The 20,832-nt window shown below is 41.9% G+C and overlaps 1 protein-coding gene across 4 annotated transcripts in view; it reads left to right on the forward strand.

Annotated features, from left to right (window-relative positions):
- Nucleotides 1-20,832, forward strand: part of CNOT2 (CCR4-NOT transcription complex subunit 2) — a 92,520-nt gene that overhangs the window by 13,735 nt on the left and 57,953 nt on the right. For 3 of the 4 annotated variants that reach the window (XM_050711788.1, XM_035543941.2, XM_035543943.2), the window contains exon 2: nt 18,251-18,323. The exons of the other annotated variant lie outside the window; for it this stretch is intronic. The gene's annotated coding sequence lies outside the window, so the exon portion shown is untranslated. The remainder of the gene's footprint in view (nt 1-18,250; nt 18,324-20,832) is intronic. 4 annotated transcript variants of the gene reach the window in all.

Genomic DNA, 20,832 nt, shown 5'->3' on the forward strand with positions numbered 1-20,832 from the left:
ATGGGTACCATTGCTACGTTTAAAATAATAATAAAAAAAACCTACCTAGCTTTGTATAGATGTTTTTTTCTGATTCCGTTGCACGGGTATGAGAGGGTTACGTAAGAGGAAGAAAGAAGGGTGATGCAATTAAAAGAGAAAGTGTTTGTTAGAGTAGGAGGGAATGTTCTCAGGTAAGATGAAAGTTTTGGTTTTATTTGGTGTGTTCACTTGCACTAAAACTATCATGAAAATAATGAAGATATATGCTCAAGTAATATATGACTCATTTTCTATTCCTCTTTGTGTTTTATAAGTGAAGCAGTTAATATCCAGACTTGACTATAAATCTTCTGGTATCTGTTTAAGATCCAGATTTCTCCCACATATCTTCCTCCACTTAATTTGATTGCTTGAGGTGAAATTTCTCTCCTCTGGCTTCAGCTGGCCACAAGGTAGAAATCTATGCCTCTGAAAGCCCAGTGAAAGAAAGGGAAGAACGTCGTGAGCGTCCTTGAAAACGCGTGTGTACCAGGAGTGAGCGTTTGCTCTCGGGATGGATAAGCAGAACTGATCAGAGTACGCGTGTTACTGCAACGCCTGTGTGAGTAACGCCAGTGTAAGCGGTGCTGAACACTTTGCCTCCTCTCCAGACTGTTCTTGTGGCAATACGAATACGCAAATCTGTCATGCGGATATGCTGCAGGTAACGAATAATCAGTAGTCTTCACTAGGACTTGCAGTGTGTTGACGGTGTGAATTGGTAGAGGGAAACTTTTCGCCTTTACGCTTCAACTTTCAGGTAGAGGGATTGTTTTCTTATTACACGTGTCTTGCCCATAACCCACGGCTGCGGTTAAAATCTCACTATATAAATAGGCAGTGGCAATGCTAACCTTGTGCTAAGGCATAACAGCCTGAATACATCTTGTATCACTGTAGCAATTAGAGCATAATTTATTAACAATTGTGAAGCCTTCGAATCAAAAGAAAAAAAAAAAAAACAAACCCACAATGTATAGTCACTAGAAGTCTTGTGGGATTATGCATTTTTGAACGCTGCCTCTGTGTGACTGTGCAAGCAGTGTTTATTGAGATTACAAATTAGACTGTGGTTAGCATATTTTCCTGTAACGGATCAGTTCTGGATTCTTACTTTCTTCTTTTCACCCTGTCAGGCCTGTGTTGTGGTTGTCGTCCTCTGCAGCAAGGGGCCTGTCTCGAATTAGGTTTTGTTTACTGGCTGCTCCTACCTCAGGCACAGCGCCTCTGGGGTCTTTCCTCTTCAGCCTTCTTTGTCTTGGAAAACTATAGTCTGTAGTTCATAAAATTTATTTAGATTCCTTTGGCTGAAAAGTGTAATAAAATTTTAATGTATAACTTCATAATGATGTGGAGTAGCGTTAGTGCATAGTTTTGTTAAATTTGCAGACACTTAGTGTGTATTTCCCCCCTTCAGATGCGTATATAAATCATTACCAGTTTTGACTATAAATATTTAAAAGTTACAGTTTTGAGCTTAGTTTTAGAGAATCGGAATGGTGTAAATTGGCGTAGGTGTAAAATATGCAGAATAAACAGTTTGTGAGCCGTGTAATTTCTGTTCAGTAAATGATTCAGTGTACTGTAATACACTTATCTTTATATCTGGTATGAAAAAGCCCTTACCGGGCCCGAATACTGATGGTATTAAGTTAACTTAAGGTGCTGGCCTTGCTTACAAATATTACCTTAAAATATGAGGTAGAGTTCTCACGGTTCTTCTGGGTCCTAGCAAAGTGCTAAATCAGCCTATGTTGCCACTCAGGTTTTTTGCTCTCAGTTTTTTCAAATATTTTTAATTGAAGTTTCATTTGTCTGTATCAAGTCCTCTGTAACGTACTCAAGAGTCACAGAGCTGTAATGGTGTTAAATTTTCTCTTTCTGATGTATGTGTGTGCCTTAAATGAGCTTTGAGATCCTACAACTGTAGGAATGTGCTTGATACTGAGAAAGCCACTATAAACTTTTACAATGAATTTTTTAAAAATAATTCCAGATCAATACAGAATCTAATGGCGGAGGTCTAATTTTCTGAAAAGGCGTAGATATGGAAGTGGTTAAGGGAGCCTCCCCTAATGCAGCAGCAGAATATTACTCCCATATACATCGCGTTACTGACACATGTTAATCATGATGCACTTCAAAGGAGTAAACTACTGAAACAATTCCTTTTGTTTATGCTTTTATCTTCGGACGTTTGGTCATGATTTGGGAATACTTTGAAAAAAAAAAGTATGAGCAGTTTAATTGTATTTAATTGAAAACTTTTACTTAAAGCGTTTTTTTTTACACTGGAGCCAGCGTAAATGACATTAAATGGTAACTATGCCAATTAGAAAAGATGATGATCTTTCATGCTTTATTGAAAACTTTCAACTTCATGTTTCATGTGGTTTTGAAGGTTCTTGATGGGCCAGTTCTCTTAAAAAAGCTAAATGTCAGTGTTAAGAATCAGCCTCCCTAGATTTCATTTCAGTATTAAAACCTATAGTTTCTCAATATTGCAGATGACACATTGAATGGATGATGTTTGTTTTTATTTCTTTCCCATGTTAGAGAGAAGTCTAGAGACTTCCGGAATACTTCCAATTTTTAAATTCTGCAGTGAGAATTGCATTTTTCTTCTTGATTTGCAAACATGCGTCATGTTAAAGACACTCTCCAAAACTGCTGTGATGCCATCAGATATATATATTACAAAATCAGGCAATCATTTGACACGCGGATTTGTTCTGAGGGAAAATGTAACACTAGATTTTGGCTATACTAAAGTTCTCTTACTGTGTTTTGCATTCCTGTTGTCTTTAGTGGATAGTCCTCAAGTGAACTTCGTTATACGTTCTTCTTAAGATAGTTCAAGTTTTCGTTTTTCTGAGAAATACCAAATCACACCACGGCAGCCTAATGCAGTGCAGAGAAATGCCTGTGCTACCACTAGCTATCGCAGAGGGCTCTGATCAGGGAGGTGAGTACAGGAGATGCAGAAATTAAGAGCGTTGTATCCACTTAAACAGATCTCTAGCTGGTGTCCAGATAGGAGACTGACAAACACTGTGGTGATGGGGTGCTTAAAAACTGACGCACTTCCCGAGTGATGCCATTGTTAGCCCCTGAGCTGGCACCGAGGTGGGCTCCATCTGTTCCTTCAAAGGACCTTCCTTCCCCCAGGGTTGTCCCCTTGCTTTCAGATCCAGAGATTCCCCTGCTGCTGCAGGGAATCTAGGATCAGCTGTGCCTCTCTCGTCTTGTAGATAAAGTGCCTTGGAAGATGCCACTAAAGGATCAATACGGTAGGAGGGTGTCTCCTGAAATGCTCTTCAAGGATTTGTAAAGAGGAAGTCATCAAACTGTTCTTTGTTTATATCGTTTCACTGATTCCTTACAGCTGCTCTTGCAGCTCGCCAGTTCATGGGCATAGAGAAATAAACTTCTGTCTTTTCTTCCCCCTCTCTGCACTGCTCAAGTATGCCAGCGTGGCCACTCATAGCCTGTGAAAGGTGTCCTGCATAGGAAGCACAGAGTGTTAGAGAGATTTGGGGAAAAAACACCACCAACAAAAACCCCCAACAACTTGGGAATATAAAAAGGCATGAAGGTCTTAGATGGCACGGACTGTTCAGGAAAGTGGTATGCTCTCTTCTGAAGCAAAAGACAGAAACAGTTGGCACAAGGTGCCAGCTTCCCCTGAGGAAGGCGTTAGGAAGAGCGATCGAAACCTACTGCACCTCACCTCTGTGCTGTCAGCCGTCCGAGCGCAGTGCCAGCCTGCAAGGGAACAGCTTTGATGCAGTCGTGTTTGAACAGACGATTTATGATCCTTGCTGCTCTAAAGCACTTTACTCTTTTTTTTTTTTTCCCCTTCATTCATAAAAGCTTCCTGGCAAACAGCGGCCTGCCAGCACAGGTATGTGTAGGACAGGGAAGTGAGCCTATGAACGAAGAGATCCTGCCAGTCCCTGAACTGGCTGCACAGTTACTGTGAGAGCTAGTGGAGGAGCTGGTTGGCAGAAGCCTGCTCTGGAAATCTGGAAAGCCATTTTTTCGCTGTTCCTTGCTAGACAAGCTTGCAAACCTTGCCTTAGGCTGTAACAATTATCTCTGATTTCCAGCAAGGCAGTTGAATTAAAGAGGACTGCTACATCAGGGAAAGGCAGAAGCAAGTTTCTAAAGAGATCTTTCAGATAGTTTGCTGGGCTCTTCACCAGCATAACCTCATGGAGGAAGCTATTGCTGTTCCAGGTCCTTCTCAAGAAAATGTGATTTTGGAGGTCACAGATGGAATATTTCAGAGACAGAACAAGATCCTGGGTCGCAAACTAATTTAAACATGTCACTGAAGTAAGACGTCGTGCATCTGGTTATGATGTGACCAATACTTCACTGAGGATCTGCTTGAAATTGCCTGAGCTGAGGTGAAGTCCAAGACTGTTTTTGTATAGGATGCCTTGTTTCTGTAACTGTAGAAAGGATACTTTTGTACAGCATTTCCAGAAGAATTTCTGCATTTTCATTCTGCCTTGGTGTCTACTTAAAGGTGAGCATTACACCGGTAAGCAAATGGGCAGAAGAAGCCTGTTGTTTTCCATGTCAGTACTAACTTTAAGATGTCACTTGGTAAGCTGCTAACTCAAAATAATAAAGTTCTGTGGGGATCAATCTGTCAAATGAGGTAGGGAGGAGAAACGAAATCTGTCCTCTTGCATTGCTCTAAATTCGTCTCTTTTGTCCACTTTGTTGTTTTTATCTATACACCTGTCTTACCCAAAATTAGCTTTCTGACATTTTCCTAGCAGTCAAATAATTTCTCAGCTTCTCGGAGTGTGTCTGTTTCCAGGAGCCAGACTATGCCCCTTTCTATTAGCAAGTCGAAGTCTGGCAGTTGGCTGCAGTAGGCTGAGTATCCATTCTAATAGGTTTATAGGATTTATGTCTCTGCGAATAACAGTTTTTATGCTAAGCTTTATTTGTCTCACTTCTCAAACTTCAGATAGAGAAACAGAAGCTGCATTCCTTACATTGTATCCATAGGGAGCCAGTGAAGGAAGGGAGATGTGCCTTTCAGTGAAGAGCAGAAGCCTGGGATTTGCCTTTTTGGGTGGTAACAAAATGGGCTAGTAATTCCTTATAACTTTGGTGTTACTGTTCTCAGCTGGTTATGGTCCGTCTAGTACTAACAAGAATTTGGTGCGAAATGTTAACTTCAGAGACTCCTTGATGGTATGCAAAGGAAGGAGAGGGAGGGGAAAAGCTCATACTCTCTTAACTGGTTGCCGATCTTTGGTAATACCATCAGCTCCCTTTTCCTTACCTGTTGCTTCTGGCTTTTGGTAATATTATGTGAGACTTCTGGCTCTTTTTGCTTGTCACAGCTGATCTTTATGCTTCTTTGAGAAGTGAGTGAAAATGGGGATAGGGCTTGTCCAGAGCAACTCAAAGCAAGCTCTGAAAGCCAACTAATATTTAGACATCTTTGTATCTAAACGTAAACTTCTTTATTATGTTTTGTTTCCAAATAAATTATTATGAGACTGTATTGTGCTTTCAAAAAACCATTTTGCATATTGATTTTGTAACTTAAAGTGTATTCAGGAATCAAGATTTGTATGAGACCAGAGATGGTAATGTCATTTTTTGATTGATTTGTTATGGAAGGCTTTCAGATACATTTTTTTTTTTTCTTCCGGTGTTGCTACAGGAGCTGTTTGTAAGGGACAAATGCCAGCAAATATGTAGCAAGAGAAATTTGAATATGAGGCAGTCTAGGGATGATGCTATTGAGAAAACTTTAAAAATATATATAGTGTTTCTGTAGTATATTTTATGTAAACATATTATCCTCAACATTAACTTTGGATCCTTTTTTTGGCTGTTTTATTATGCAGGCATCTTTCAACTGTAGTTACATATTGGCAGTCAAGATCTCTGGGTGCTAGTTTCTAGAAGCTCATAATTAATCTTAAGTAAAATACTTCAGGAGAAGGGTTTAGCATGCGTAGTAAGATTTGTAATAATGAAATTTGATGGGAAGCCCGAAGTGTTGTGATGTACCCTCCCTTAAAAGAATTGGTCTTAATATAATGCAGAATAATCAGTCTCAGTATAGGTCTGTTTATAGAAGTGCCTGTGTAATGACACATTTTTCATTACAAGACACATGCTTTCAGACATATCCGTGCTTCTTTCTTTAGCTGTTATTAAACATTATTAGTGCCTCTTAAGAACTGATGAGCAGAATACTATTCTGGTCCATCATTAAAATTGTGTGCGTGGAATGGCATTGGCAGTACTGAAACAATGATTTGACATGAAGAGTTCTTGCATTATCATCTGCAACACATTAAAAAAAAAAAAAAAGTTTGCCATTTAGGCCTTACAATTTAAAGAGCAAAAGGCTGAATAGTTTTCTGATTTGAGAGCTAAGCATATTTACCAGAGAGGAGATAAATAAACTTCTTGTTGGACCTGACACTTAGGGACGTGGTTTAGTGGGTGACATTGGTAGTAGGGGAATGGTAGGACCAGATGGTCTTGGAGGTGTCTTTCAACCTTAATGATTTTGGGATTCTGTGATTCCTAGTTACTTTGTTTTTTTTGTTGTTTTTTTTTTCATTATGGAGTTTTCTGGTCAAAGGCAAAATGACGTGAACACGAGCAGCTGGAAGAGACGTGCAGGCTGGTGAGCTGACAGTGCTTTGCTCCTTTCTATAAAGGGGGTGTAAAGTCTGGGTGAGCCTGAGGAGAAGCAACTGTAGTACGTTTACATGCTCAATGCGGTTAGATTTTTGTAATTTTGCTTGGTAATTAGAGGTGCTCTGCAAAGACTGCGATGTTTGGTGAGGAATTTTAAGTAAGCTGCAGTCAGTTTCCCAGTGTTGAAAGTGAAGAAACACAAATTTTGGTGTACCTGGCCCAAGCCAGCTGTGGAGGTGAGCGTTTCGTTATGAAAGCCCATGCTGTTTATGTTATTTATGCTCTATTATTTAATGTGAAAACCAGCTTTTCTTGTAAGTCCTGTATGAAGAGTGTGTTATTACTAGGGAGTTGTAGACCATGATGCTATTCTTGTTTTTTTTGTTGTTGTTGTTTGTTTTGGGGCTTTTTCCCTTGGATTTTTCTTCCTTGTCTGTTTAAAACAAGAGGAGGGAAGAGAAAAAAGAGCTCTTCCACAGCCTTCTCTCTCTCAAGCATCATAACTTTCAGATCTGAATTTTGGAACAGACTGGCCTGTGTTGGTATCAGTAGGATCAGCGTGTCACAGCACCGAAGGCAGTGCCAACTGGGCTTGATTTAAGACACACCAGCTTGTCGTTGGACTTCAGCGAGGCCAACTGCGCGTATAGTGTTTCAGGTTGAGTAGGTTGTATAAAAAGAAAACAGTGCTTGAAGGGGCATTACGGACCGCTTCAAGTTGATGCTTTCTAATAAGACATTTTAAATATTTTACCATGAAGCCTTTTTATTTATTGGAGTCTGTTTTCCCCCTTGCATCTCCGTTGCTGATCTGCACTTTGCTACAAAACCCCTTTTGCACGTCAGCAAAGGTACCTTGCTGGTTTGTTCTCCTCCTTATGCCCTGTTTGGTGCCTGCTGGCTCTGTGGGGTCAGAGTTTTCTGCCCTTTGGAGCTGCGAGCAGGAGAGGCTGAGGAGCACGCAGCGGTCCTGCACGGCCCCAGCAGTGCCACTAAGAATGAAACCAGTTACTGCAGAGCGCTCTGAAACCCAGTAAACAAAAATAGTAAAAATATTTTCAGTAACTTTCGCTGGTGATGAGGCACGTGCTCGCAGGCAGCGCTGACGAGAGCACAAGGCAGGGTTTGGTGGTTTTAACCAAGTCCACAGCAGGTATGTTTATTGAAGCCGTGTGCTTGGGTCTTTCTGAGAAGTATGTGTTTGTGCGAGGTGGAAGCACGGCTCCTTATCCATGTCATCGGAAGTCCTGCTGAGGAGATAGGCAGCTGTTCGTCGTGAATAGCGCTTGAGTTTTGCTGCGTCACTGTAAAATTACTGTAGTGACAACCTAAGAGTAAGGGGGATGACAGCTGGGGATTATCTACTGTCTGTTTTATTCTGTGAGCTTCGTGATGGATAAATGCTTGAAACGTTCATGGGAGATGAGACTGTGGTGCTGGGTTAAATGAAAAGGCAGGAAAAAAGAGCAGAAAGGTGCAGCTCTGTCTTAGTGATGGTGGTTTTTGGGCTGTGTGATGCAAAATGATGGTGCAAGTGTTTGACTGTGCCGGGCTAGCGCAGCTAAGTGTCTGTAGCTCCATGTCAGCATGTGGTACTTGAGGAACTAAGGAGAAGGAAACCTGGAGAAATCCTAATCTCTTAGAGGGAGCAGAAGGAAATCCAATTCCGATGTAAAATTTGCTTTGGTTGCCATGATGTATGCTGAAAAACCTGAACCGAGAGCCGTAATGCTGTGTGTGTGCTGCAGGGCGTGCGCCGTGCGGTGGACAGGGCTCGTCCCTTCCTAGCTCCCGGCCTGCTACAGCCAAATTGTCGGTTTCGAGAGGGTCATGGTTCGTTTCCACAGCCACGGTGCCCAACGCGGCCTGTGCTGCACAGCCTGGGCAAGCTGAGGTGCACAGAGATGTAGCACAAGTGAACTGCTGCAAACATTTCATTGAACATAATGCTCATTTAGCACTGCTAAAGCGGAAAGTTGTTGCAGGTGTCTCAGACATGTAATGATTTTTTTCCTTTGAGGCACGAGCCGCGTGTGTTCACACAGAGACCCTTGTGTGCCCACAGGGCCTTGAACCAGACAGCCCTCATCCTCTGAAATTGGTGTTCAGGTGGAGTATTCTTGGTGCCATCCCCTGTTTACTGACAGCATTTTACTATTTTTATGTTTCCCCAAGCTTCAAATTTTCACCCTGGGCTTCTGGCCTTTAAATCTACCCTCCCTACCTGTCGCTGGTTTCAGTGGCCTGACTATCTCTTCAAGCTGTGTGCGTAGGGCCAAAAGATGGCGAAAGCTTCTGTTTACCCTTTTCTTTAACAGGCATTCATCTCAATTGCTATTTAGGTGATGTTACTAGGCTTATGCTCCAGGCTGCAGGTTTGCGCACTACATCAGTGGATCTCTGTCATCCCCGGGTCATCTGGGAGCGGAACAGCTTTTTACACAACAGGTCTTCTGCCAGTTCTGCTTCAGAGAGGGCTCCAGCCCCAGCTGCTGGCTGCACGCCTAGGATTTCACATGGAAGAAGGAAGGGAGGCATCCCACAACCTCAGGGATGTTCTGCAGTAGCTGATGTGTCCTTGCCTGCCGGTGTGGCTTTCGTGAACACAGCTGTGCTTTGCTTCACCCTTCTGCTTCCTCTGCTGGTGAAAAGAAAGGCCAAGAAGCTCTGGGGAAGAATTTCTGGTATTGCCTTCTTCTACAGCTTTCTTGAGACAAACAGAGAAGTTTTAAGAGTCTGAGTTCAAGGGTAGCTGTTGTAAAGCACCCAGGGTATGCAAAAATGTATCTGCTTTGGGCAAAATCGTTGTAGGTGTTTGTAGAGATCTGCCTTTTAGTAAACCTGTACAGTTTGGCCTATGCAGATCTTTTATTCTGTCAGGGATTCAGCCTGATGGTTCAGTCACTTCTTTTCCCTCTGTACTTTTTCCCAAGCAATGTCTTTTACAGAGCTTGAAGACTTCTGCTTTGGTTTTTCCTTAATCTCTGTTCAAACCTGCAGAGAAGTGCTGCCAGCCTTAAGCCTGCAGCCCAGCTGCTTTCCCTCCCTTGGTATCACTCCAGGTGTCCCAGCAGCTTCAGCTCAGTCCCTGCATCCCCTGCCTGCAGTTTCCTTTTTCTACAAGGAAGCTTGTAACTTTTCCTTGTAACGTTTTATTTTTTGACCTCTGTCCTGTTCTTGGTACCTCAGCCACCAGTTTCACCAGGCATGTGGCCGTTACACAGCTCACCACAGCCTTTCCCTTCAGGAATCTGACTGTGGACTTTCGCTGTGCACTGGGGAAAGTTGTGTTGCATTGCAGAGGGAAAGGATTCTTGATTTCAAGGCACCAGAGTGGAAACACGGAAGTGAGCATCGCAGAGGAAGTGTCTCTCTTTTGTATTTTGTAGCGATGCAAATCTACTAACAGTAAAATATCTGGTTGATTGACTCTCTTATGCTGATGCACTCCTTTCTCTTCGTAATAATGAAAAGGGGGGTCTTTTAAGGGACTCAGAAAGCTGTATTACTAACTTGAAGCATCTTTTTGTCTCATTGGAGAACTAAACTGCATGCTAAGTGCCCAGAAGTTTTATTTACATCCTGTCAGGTTGATGCAACTGACTGGGGTGATTGTGGACACATCATCTGTGAAGGCTTTTCTGCCTTGGTGGATTTAGGACCGTTAAGTCTCAGCGGTAAGATAGATACCTAGACCTATAGCAACTAATTCTTTACGTTGGGATGTCCCTTAGGATTGTCTTTGTAATGTGTTGCTCCTTACAATTCGAGTTGATTTTGTTTAACCTAAGGTAGGATGCGCTGGTCTTGCTGCTCTGAGTTGCTTTTCCTGAGGAAGCAGAAATGTCACAGCGGTTTTCGGGAACTTTTGAGTAAAGCAGTGTCTTTGGGTGGTGGTGGTGGTGTATGTCAATACAGTATAGCAGTATCAAAGAAGACAATATTGTGAAGTCACATGCCCCTTACCAGGGCCAGATAAATTAACGTGTCAAGGTTTGGGTTTGTCTGTAGTTTTTCTGTGTGCTTTGAGAACTGTAGAAAAAGGGACTCATTTCATGGTTTTGGGTCTGAATGAGAAATTCAGACTGTCATTTGAGAGATGGATGTCTGCAGATGGACCTTTGTCAGCTCTGTTACTCATTCAGAGAAAAATTCTTGAAACGTCAATTCCATTGATTTCAGCACTGCAGTGATGTGTCGGGATCTGAACCCCTCAGAGAGCACTGCTGCCAAGGTCAAAATTTGCCTAAAGCCAGTGAGAAAGTGCTACCCACACTGCTGTTTGGACCTGCCTCAGCATCTTCTTGGGAACCTGAAGATGCTTTTTAGTTCCCTGTTACCAACAGTAATGTTCTCAAATGTGTAAGATAATAATCATTTAATGTTTCTTGAATTAAATTTTGGCATTAAAATACTGATTGCCTACAGTGGGTATTTTGAAATCTCCTTTTTAATAGGAGAACCACTGGAAAAACAGCTAGAATGTTTTGGGTACCTGTAACTTGCAGGTAACAGGCCAAATCTGTGAGACCATAAAAGCATGTAACAACAGGAAATTCTGTATTTCCATTGACAGTGTAAATATTTACCTTTACTGGCCCAAACCAGTTAGTTCCTTTTTATATATATACCTGTTTGACCATGTAGCCATCCAAAGTTCCTTTTATATGCATGTTTATTCTCGCTTGGGGTTATTTTAGCAGTGGAAATATGCTCAGTATGGATATAAAAGGAATCTTACAGTGATGGCAATTAAGCCTCTGGAATGAAATGTTTTGGAAAAGTATTCCTTGGAATCTCTGCTCTCTGACAGTTTCTCTAGAGAGAGGCTTCCCTTTGGGTGTGATCACTGGAGACAAGAAGATTATTAGTGTTTATTCTATTAGAAGAGAACCGAAGCAGTGTTTGGTAAGAAATTGGGACGCCCCCACCAACCCACCCGCTCCAGGATTAGCCTGCAGAACTGTGGGACATGGATCTTCAACAAAACAGCGAAGGTGGAACGCTTCACGCTTTTCCCTGCACACCTCGTGAAGTTTTTCTTCACTGAGCATTGTCCAAAGAGGCTGCCAGCGTTCATTCCTGCCGTCGGTCGCAGCAGGCAGCCTTTGTTACATCTCCTCAACGAGGATCCAAGTTGGTGTCTTTGGAACAGCACAATTTTGTGCGGTTTTGCGGTGAGATTTGCTTCAGCTTTAAAAACCCGTTTAGAAGTTCTTTGACAGTCTGAAATCTGAGCGCTTTACCGTCTTTAGTCATCTTTATTGGATGTAAATGGTCTTCACGTGTGATACTCACCGCTCAGATGAAATCTTCAATGTGTATACACACCCTGAACAACGAGGAAGACACGTGTTAGATAGAAGTTAAAGGTTACGCTATCTGAGGTGCAGTGTGAGCAGGGATTAACAGTGAGAGATGAAAAGGAGTTGTCAGACCACGCAGGCTAATGCAGAAGTTTGAGCAACTTGAAAAATGTTACTGGTTGTGAATATCGTCAGCCAGAAACTGAATACCTGCTTGGGGGTTGATAACTTTGGCTAGTCTGCCCTTACTCCTTTGTGAGCTTTTGGGGGGCGAGAGAGAGAATCGGGAACCTTATATCATAGAATTCAAAAAATACAAAGAAAAACCTGAAAGTGCTGCCAGCTCAAAAAGCTTTTGGAATCCGTGGTCTACAGGGAGGCCTTTTTGTAGAGATAACACACAAGACTTTCAGTGTGTTCTGTGTGTATGTCTTCATATATGGGGTGTTGTACCTCCCACCCCTTAACCGTGGTCCAACCAAAGTCTTCTGCTAGGGCTGTTGTGTCACCTGCTTGGTGCGAGTGAGCACAGCTGTAGTTGTAAGGTGCCTGAGAGTGAAGTTTATTTTTGTCAAGTCAACTGGACTGAAGGGTGAATACTTCAGGATAACCTTCCTGGTAATATCTTAAAGCTATTCCTGAAAACTTCCCTGCGTTATTTTTCTTCGTGAAAGCTAGATGTTTTTTTCCAAATGGAAATTATCGCTGTATTTTGGACTTCTACGTGGAAGGAAAGGTCTTCTTTAGCCACTTCAAAAATGAAAAAGGGGAAGCAGCTAGTAGAACAAATGTCAAGTATTTCTTTTTTCCTACTTCATTTTACCTGCACAATAGGAAGTTTTAGAAGCCTTTTTTTTTTTTTTTTGAATTTTGTCTGTTCCTGTCCTTGCCAGGCGTGACACTCGGGTCACGCAGGTGAATTTGCCCGCAAGGTAGCGGAGGTTGTGCTTCGCCAGCTGCCTCCTGCTGAACATCGTAGTGGCGGTGGCTGGTAAGAGGTGAGGCAAGATTACGGCTCCTTTGTGTTTAATGTTTGTTTTCTCTTAACTACCTTTTGTGGAGTTGTTTTGAGCCCCTGCCAAAGTTCAGCGTGTTTGAGCGCTTTCTAAATCATTTTTGATTGTTTTAAGTGCGGCTCATTGGTGTCTGCTTTACTTCAGGTTTCAAGTGCTGCATCCTGATTTACTAAGAGCGAGTTAGAGCTGCCTTAGATGAGAAGGAGATGCAGTTGAAATAAAGTATGTGAGAGCCTAAGTAAACGTGCTGCTGATAAATACAGTAAGAGGCAAGCTTGGTTTTAGTTTGTCACATGAGGCTAATGATTCATTTTAAATGGTGTTGCGTTGCAGTGTAACAGAGAAAATAACGATGCTCTCTTTACCATAACCCATTCATATTCTGAGGTAACAACTGTGGGATTATTGAGTTTGCTCCAGCCGGTAAGATCGCAGGAGATGAAGACTCTCTCAGTGACTAGATCTCTCTTGCTTCTATTTAATTACCTGCAAGTTGGAGGTCTCGCTCACCTACCTGCTCAGGCTCCCGTTGTAGGCAGTGGGTAGAGGGTCACTCCAGAGAGCAATTCCTCCCCGATACTTCCCTTGGCTGACTTTAAAGCAAACATACGTGTGGCTTTTGAAAGCAGGCTCCTTCACGCAGCTGTCTGCTCTTGAGCTTTTACGTTACTGCCAAAGAGCCTGTGATGCAGATCTGGGTGGTTTAGCGGAGCGTACCAAAGAACCTCATTACCTAGAGGAACCTTTTCTTTTTCTTCCTGCATTAGTACAGACTGGAGGAGAGAGATTTCTTTGTACGAGGTTTGTTCCTGAAAAGGACCTGAAGTGGTTGGGATTAGGATCACCGATCACTTGAAGGTTTCTCAAGTATGTAAAGTCCAAGCAGCATCAGAATATCTGAATTTGAGGGAAGATGCTGAAACAGATTAATCTTCTAACTGTAGCAACAGCAAACCAAAGTTGAAAATAATGAAACTGTCAGTCAGTCCAGACTAACGAGTGCAGGGCTAGTGACATTAGTGTGCGACTGCAGAGGAAATATCTTCGAGTAATTCTTCTACAGGGGAAAGTGCAGGCATCCTTCTCCAGTATTTAAAATGCAAATATTAAACTACCGTGTCACGAGTAGAAGCAGGCTCTACTGTCTGAGCGTGGCGGAGAGGAAATGTTATGCAAAAATGACGTGTATATGTTAATGTTATTTCAATGTAAACACTGTTTTGACATTTTTACTGGGATTTGTATATTCAATATTGAAAGGGTTTCATTATTTAAATAATTCATTTTGTCGTTACTGTATGTAAGGACTTAACATCAGAGGCACCTTTGTGCTGGCTTTGCTAAAACTATCTTCATCCATGTTAAGGTTCGGAATGCTTGAAGAAGTATTTTCCTATTTTGCTGGCAGGTCATGGCTTTGGGTTTCCGTGTTTTGTGTGTGTGTTTGTTGTGTTGTTTGGGTTGTTTAACTAGGATTGGGTGGTATGGAGGCAGATGGTCCAAGTTACGTTGTCTGGAAGTCAGAGTAGGACTGGGTCAATACAGACAGTGCGTGGTATTTCTGAAAAACAAAGATGGGGGGGGAAAAAGTCGAGCTGATGCTTAAGAAGAGCTTACCCACTTTCTCCTTTTTGACATAATAATTTTTCTGTGACCTTTTTTCCTCTGTGTTTAACTCTTTTAAAATGCAATAGTTCCCAGGGGGTGTCACATCTGCTTTTTTTATTTCCTGTTAAACCCTTTAAGCACCTAGCAAAGCTTTTTCTCAGTTTCTTTCAGGTTTGTGGCACTAAATTGTGTTGCGGGCACCAAAAGTTGGTAGAAGAGGGGGTCAGTCACATGGTTAAGATTTTGGAAAAACTAACCCTGTGTTGTAGGTTGAATTTGGCTTGGGAGCACTTCTGTGCTGTGCGGGTGCCTGAGCATGGCAGAGGCTGCCCACAGAGGCTGTGGGGTCTCCTCCTTGGGGATCTTCAAAACCCACCTGGACGTGGCCCTGCTTGGGCTGGCATTGGGCCTGGTGGGCTCTGGAGGGCCCTGCCAGCCTCAGCCCGTCCATGATTCTGTGAAAACCGTGATGTAAATACTTCATTGTGAAACCCTGGGGATTGCATCCTGGTAAAGGTTTCGTATTCATTTTATTGAGTTGAGTGGTGTGCGGTGCATAGCGAGCTGTGCGGGTCAGGGGTGTGTTGGTGAGGCACAGGAGGAAGCAGACGCTGTTCCAGGCTGGATGAGCGCAGGTATACAAGGCGTAGTGAAATACTAGTGCTGTGATAAAAGATGTTAGGACCTCACGTGGAGTATTGCACTTACAGAAGTACAGGAACCGTTAAAAGGACTGGAGAGGAACATGGGTCTAGAAAAGAGAGCCCAGAAATCAGAGAAGAACTCAAGCTGTTTTCCTCGGGGAGTAAGAACAAAAAGGAGGGACTGTGCCTCTAGAGTAAAAAGGGAAAGGGAGAGGAAAAGCTGCTCTCTGCCCTCGGGGAACAGATAAGATCATCATGATGTTTGTACAAAGGGGTTTTAGAAGGTTGGAGGGAGGTTTGGTGAGTGCAGTCAGGCCCTGGAATGGATTCCTCCGGGAGGTCATGTGAGGTCTCTGGTGGGTCTGGCAGCTGCTGGCTTTTACCTGGTAGATACCGGCTCCCACCTTCTGCAGAAGTCAAAGCTCAGTAGGAACCAAAAACTGCTGTCGTCTCCAGAAGACGGTAGCAGCTGGTAGCCCCTCTGGAGTATGAGGTATGTCTTTGAGAGGCAGAATTTCTCATTCTGTGCAAATTCTTCATTACCTAGTTAACATCTAGTTTGGGAAAGAAGAATACAGCTTGTTGTGCAGCCTTTGGGCCGCAAGAGTTCTCATTTCTCACGAAACACAGAGAACAAAAACCCTGTAATGGGGTGGAATTACAGTGATTGTAATCAGAATTTCTGTGTGGATATGAAGTAGGCTAATATTCGTGTTAGCAAGTTGCGTTCTCAATATAACATTACATACATATGTAACAAATTAATGGCAGTTTCTCATTCAAAATGTATTCATTTTCCTTTTTTTTTTATTTTTAATGGAGCTCTCTAAAGTCATATTTTGGTACTTGAATATGGGCTCACCCTTGCTTTATTAGTTGCCATCCCTGGCATGGCAAGCCTGGAGCGTTACAGAATTTTCATCGGTGCTGTTTTATTCGGCCTGGTAATGGCTGAGTTGTAGTGGCATGAGGCATCTTCCTTCCGCTGGAGCTGGACACGGAGCTGCTTTGGTGTCGTTGGCTGATGCTGTTCACAGAGGGAGAAGCTGAAACTCGGCTACTTCTGTGGTGCTGCCTAGAGAGGCTTTGCAACCCAAATCCTTTCCATTCTTGCAAGGGAAAGGGGAAATCTTGTGTTGTGTTGATGTTTTGATACTCTGTTCACTGATAGTACCCTAAAAGCCGTTGTTTATGCTGCTACTAAATTTCTAATAGCAATTCAGGAAAAGAACATAACCCTTCTTCCTTAATTTCTCTTACAGTTTTTATTATATTTGCACGTCAGATGTGATACACGCTCCCATCAGTAGTTTTATAGGACTGGATGCAAGAAACCTTCCACTTGTAGCAAGTCTGAATTGAATCAAATAAAGGAAATTTAGTACAGGCTGAATGAATACAGGGTTAGAAGAAAAGCTTAATATTGTGAAGTGTATAGATGCTAGAACTAAACCAGCAGAATTTTAAGACAGATAAAAAAAAAACAGTGTCACTTAACGTGGGGTGATACGTCGTGAGTTTAGAACTGAAGTGGAAGGGAGTCTTGGAAACTTTAAAGCTTTATGTCTCACAGTGCTGGGCCTCCCTAAGGACCCAGTCCCTTGTCAGATGAGAAGGATCAGCCTGTAAGCTTTCAGCACTATGCTTTGTGTTTTTGTAGCGAACATAACTCTTACAAAGATCCCTTCCTCAAAACCCAAACCTGTGGGCTGTCTACGGCATCTGGTGCCATTTCTGTTCCGTCAGGTGAAGATTCAGCTGTCAAGACCCATCCCTCTACCAGCTGTGCCAAATCCTGCTCCCTCCCAGCAGTGGGTTTTACTGCGCTTTGCTGATGCTGGAGAAGGGAGAGTGCCCCTGAGAGTGCAGTCTTAGGGGTGCAGATGTGCCTTTTGGCTTTTTGGCGCGATGAAATACAACTTTATCATTGTACGGAGGGGCTGGTTATCTCACCAGCCTCACGTCCTAGAATAGCGATCCACGCTTAAGACTCCCGTGATGTGGTTTTTCTCTGATGTAGTTGTTCCTTTCCCCTACCAGTTACAGCCAGAGCACGCAGGTTCTGAAGATCCCAAAAGATCACAATCTCTCTTTCCTAATTCCAACCCCAAACACTTTTTTTTCCCTTCTTTTCCCTCCCCATTATTTCTTCAGCGAACCCCAACTTCTGTGAGGGACTTGGTTTCCTTCCTTTTCTCCTTTGGATTTGGGAACATGGATTCTGTGCCTCCGGTTTCTGGTTTTGTTTTTCCAGTTATCTCTGAAAGCCATAGAAGCAGGAATCTGTACTTGCTCCCGTGCTGTCTCGAGGGTGGCTTGGGAGCATTTCTGTGTTTCTGGTAGGGAGGCAAGGTAGGCAGGCCTAGGAGGTATATAACAGCAAGCGTGAGCCAGTGTTCAGGAGTTACTGGGGTTAGCAGAGAGAAGGATATGCACGGTTAAAAATAATTCGGGGAGTGTTTGTGATGTCTTGTGTGGTTTTCAGTAGTGTTTTTAGAATCATTTGACTTTACAGAATCAAGGAATTGGAGCCGATTTTGACGAAGGACGTGTAGATACATTAGATCTCTGTAGTCATTTAGTTCATGCTGCGAACAGGCTTTTTTTTTTAAAAAAAGCTTACTGCTGATTCATTTTTCCCCTAAGACTACACTATTAGTACTATTAATTAATAGTATTAATTAATACTATTAAATTCATTTTAAAAGTGAAGTTTTGGTGGTTAATGACTCACTTTAGTACGTGTGTGATTATTGCTTTTTATTGCATTTGCATTTTGCTTTAAAATTATTTAAAAATCTTTTATTTTAAGCTTATTATTTTAAGCTTATATTATTTTCAGTGCATTAAGTGTTTTAAAATGGATTATTTTTTTCAGTTTATGGAACAATAAGAATTGTATGAAGCTTAGAAGGTAACAATATATTTTTACTAATAATGTTTTATTAATCTACTTCATTTACAGGAAGTGTTCACCGGTCAAAATTTGCTTACCTCAGCAGAGACAAAAAATTAATGGGCAAAAGTGCAGTCTGTAGGTAGGTAGCTATTTTTAGTGCACTTAAGGCTCTTCAAGGAGAATCCTATTTGAAGGGAGTGGGATAGCCATCGAAACATAACATTTTGCTCTTTAAAATATTCAGGCGGTGGATTGAACAAGGAGGCATTGAAGGAAGTAACTTGGAAGTATATTAAAAAGTGTAACACCTTTATAACGAGATTTTATGGAAGGAATGGAATAATGTATGCGTGTGCGAGAGAGAAATTGAAACAACTATGTTTACTTTTCATGTATGCTTTTTAAAAAGGTTACAAATACTTTTCTTTAGATTTGCAAAGTGTTCTTTCTGACAGTTTTTCCAAACTTGAATGTAACTTCACGAAGTTATGAAGGGATTGGGCATGGACATCTCTATTTTAGTGACTGTCGGTGTCTTGCTACATTTAATGCATTAAAATTCAGTGCAATAGTAGTTACACTTCAGTAAATTCTTTTCTTTTACAGTATTCTGTAATCATAATAAAAATGAGTCAAGGTGCCATGTTTGTAACTTTGCAGCAGTAGTACTGTACAGTGGGTAGGTGAGTTCTGCACTTGAGCATATGGTTCACAATTGGATTTTATTTATTTTTTTAAAAAAAGCTCCTTGTGTAAAGTTTTCATATTAATATAATATGCTCTGTAAATAAATGTTTTTTGGAATCCCTAGTGTTCCTTCAGCTGAAGTGGAAAAGACTGAAAAATCCCATAAACCAACTTTTTGTTGTTTATCCTGAAATGTATGTTAATTGCATAGGCTATTTTAGGATAGAATTGCATTTAATTCAGTACATCTGCCTTTGAAGATGGGAAGGTCAGTCTTACAACTTTTTCTGTTGTCTCTTGAGATCACTGAGTTAAAAAGTCAGTGCTTTCAGTTTGTTGTTGGAAGTCACAAATCAGGATGCTATATGATGTGGTCAGTTTTCATGTTTATGACCTAAAAAGTAGAGAAGGAAGGAACAACCATTTCTAAACAGGTGTTGTGCCATGCAAAAAGTAGAATTTGTTGAATTGCTCTGGGTTGGGAAAGAATTTCAGCAGATTGCAAGCTAATGAGAGCTTACAGTTTATTGGGGAAAAAAATGAACATGGTATAAGGATACAAAGCTAAAAATGCGTGAGTTGGCTTCTGGGTTTTGCCAAATACCAAGTGAAAGGAGAATGGGCACATTCCCAGTGACATGTCATGACACGTTTAAGACTCGTTAAAATAAGATGAGCATATAAGAGTCAGTAAACCTCAAGAACAGCTTGTTTTTGTGATTACTTTGTTTTGCATTTTGGCACATACGTGCTTGAATTTAATGCTGTACCGCGGAAAGTCCCAGGAGTCATTTTGAGGATTTTTTTTTTTCTTCCATTTGCCGTGGGTTGTTTGTTATGCTCAGCTAGCCTTCAGTTCTGGGATTTGAATTTGGCCACGGGCTTCCCTCCTGTGTGCTTCTAGCTTTGTCCCAGTGTTACAAACAGGTTGGGAAGAAGTTATGCTTGGCCCAGGTTGGTTTCTTGTGCCTCGGAATAGTTTATCAGTGTGTTGTTTGTGCTTCCGAGGCACTCTCTGGGTTGTTTTGCCTTTCCTAAAGCCAAGCTGGGATGTGTAGTTTACCTCCCCATCCGAGAGCATGCCTTTTCACAAGTAGTTTTTGAGACTTGCTTGAAAAAAGCTGAGGCTGGAGCAGCTGTGGCATGGGATTACAGCTCTGTGTCCAGGTGAGGGCTCTGTTTTGTGAGTCAGCATTTAAAGTACAAGAGAGCATGCAGATTGGTAACCAGAAGCGTGGAAGTTGCAGTTTAAGGTACCCGTGGTGTCAGGAAGACGAGACCCATCCTGACTTAACCGCCGTGATAAGGAAGACAAGCGACTTGCCATGTTTATGAATTTACTTGCTCTGAATCCAGCAATAGAATGACGACTTCTAGTCAGAAGTTGTTGAGATGGATACAGACATCAGGGCATGGGGATTAAGGACTGGTAGAGCTTGCGTGCTCCTCCTCATGTGATTCAGGAGTGGCTGCTCAGCCCTGCGTATTTAAATTTGGGCTAGATCTGATGCTTTATGAAGTAGTACCAGACAGACCTGTTTTGAAATACTGGATTCGTAGATGGAAAGTCATTAATTCACTGCGTGTAATCTTCAGCTCTATTCTTTCTGTAGTGTTAACATGATTTTGTCTTGTAAAAGAAACCTGCTTTAGTTGTGCGCTCTTTCTGTTCTCTTTTCCAGTCTAATGCTTTTGATGACAAGGACTTTTACAGAATCCTCTCATAGTAGGCTGTATACAATGTATGTTTTGTTTCCCTTAAAAGTAGGTATTTTAGAGCAGAACTTAAAACAGAGGGATGCTTTCTATGAGAATGTTTTCAAACACAGATTTTTGTTTGAATTAAGTAATTGAGAACAAATCTACGGCTTTGAAGAATGAGGTAGTTATATTTCAGAGACACTGATTTAGAGGATATAATAGTACATACGAATGAATACATGCTGGGGTAGGGAGAAAAA

This window comes from Cygnus atratus, chromosome 1 (genome assembly GCF_013377495.2).
Source record: "Cygnus atratus isolate AKBS03 ecotype Queensland, Australia chromosome 1, CAtr_DNAZoo_HiC_assembly, whole genome shotgun sequence".
Classification (NCBI taxonomy): domain Eukaryota; kingdom Metazoa; phylum Chordata; class Aves; order Anseriformes; family Anatidae; genus Cygnus; species Cygnus atratus.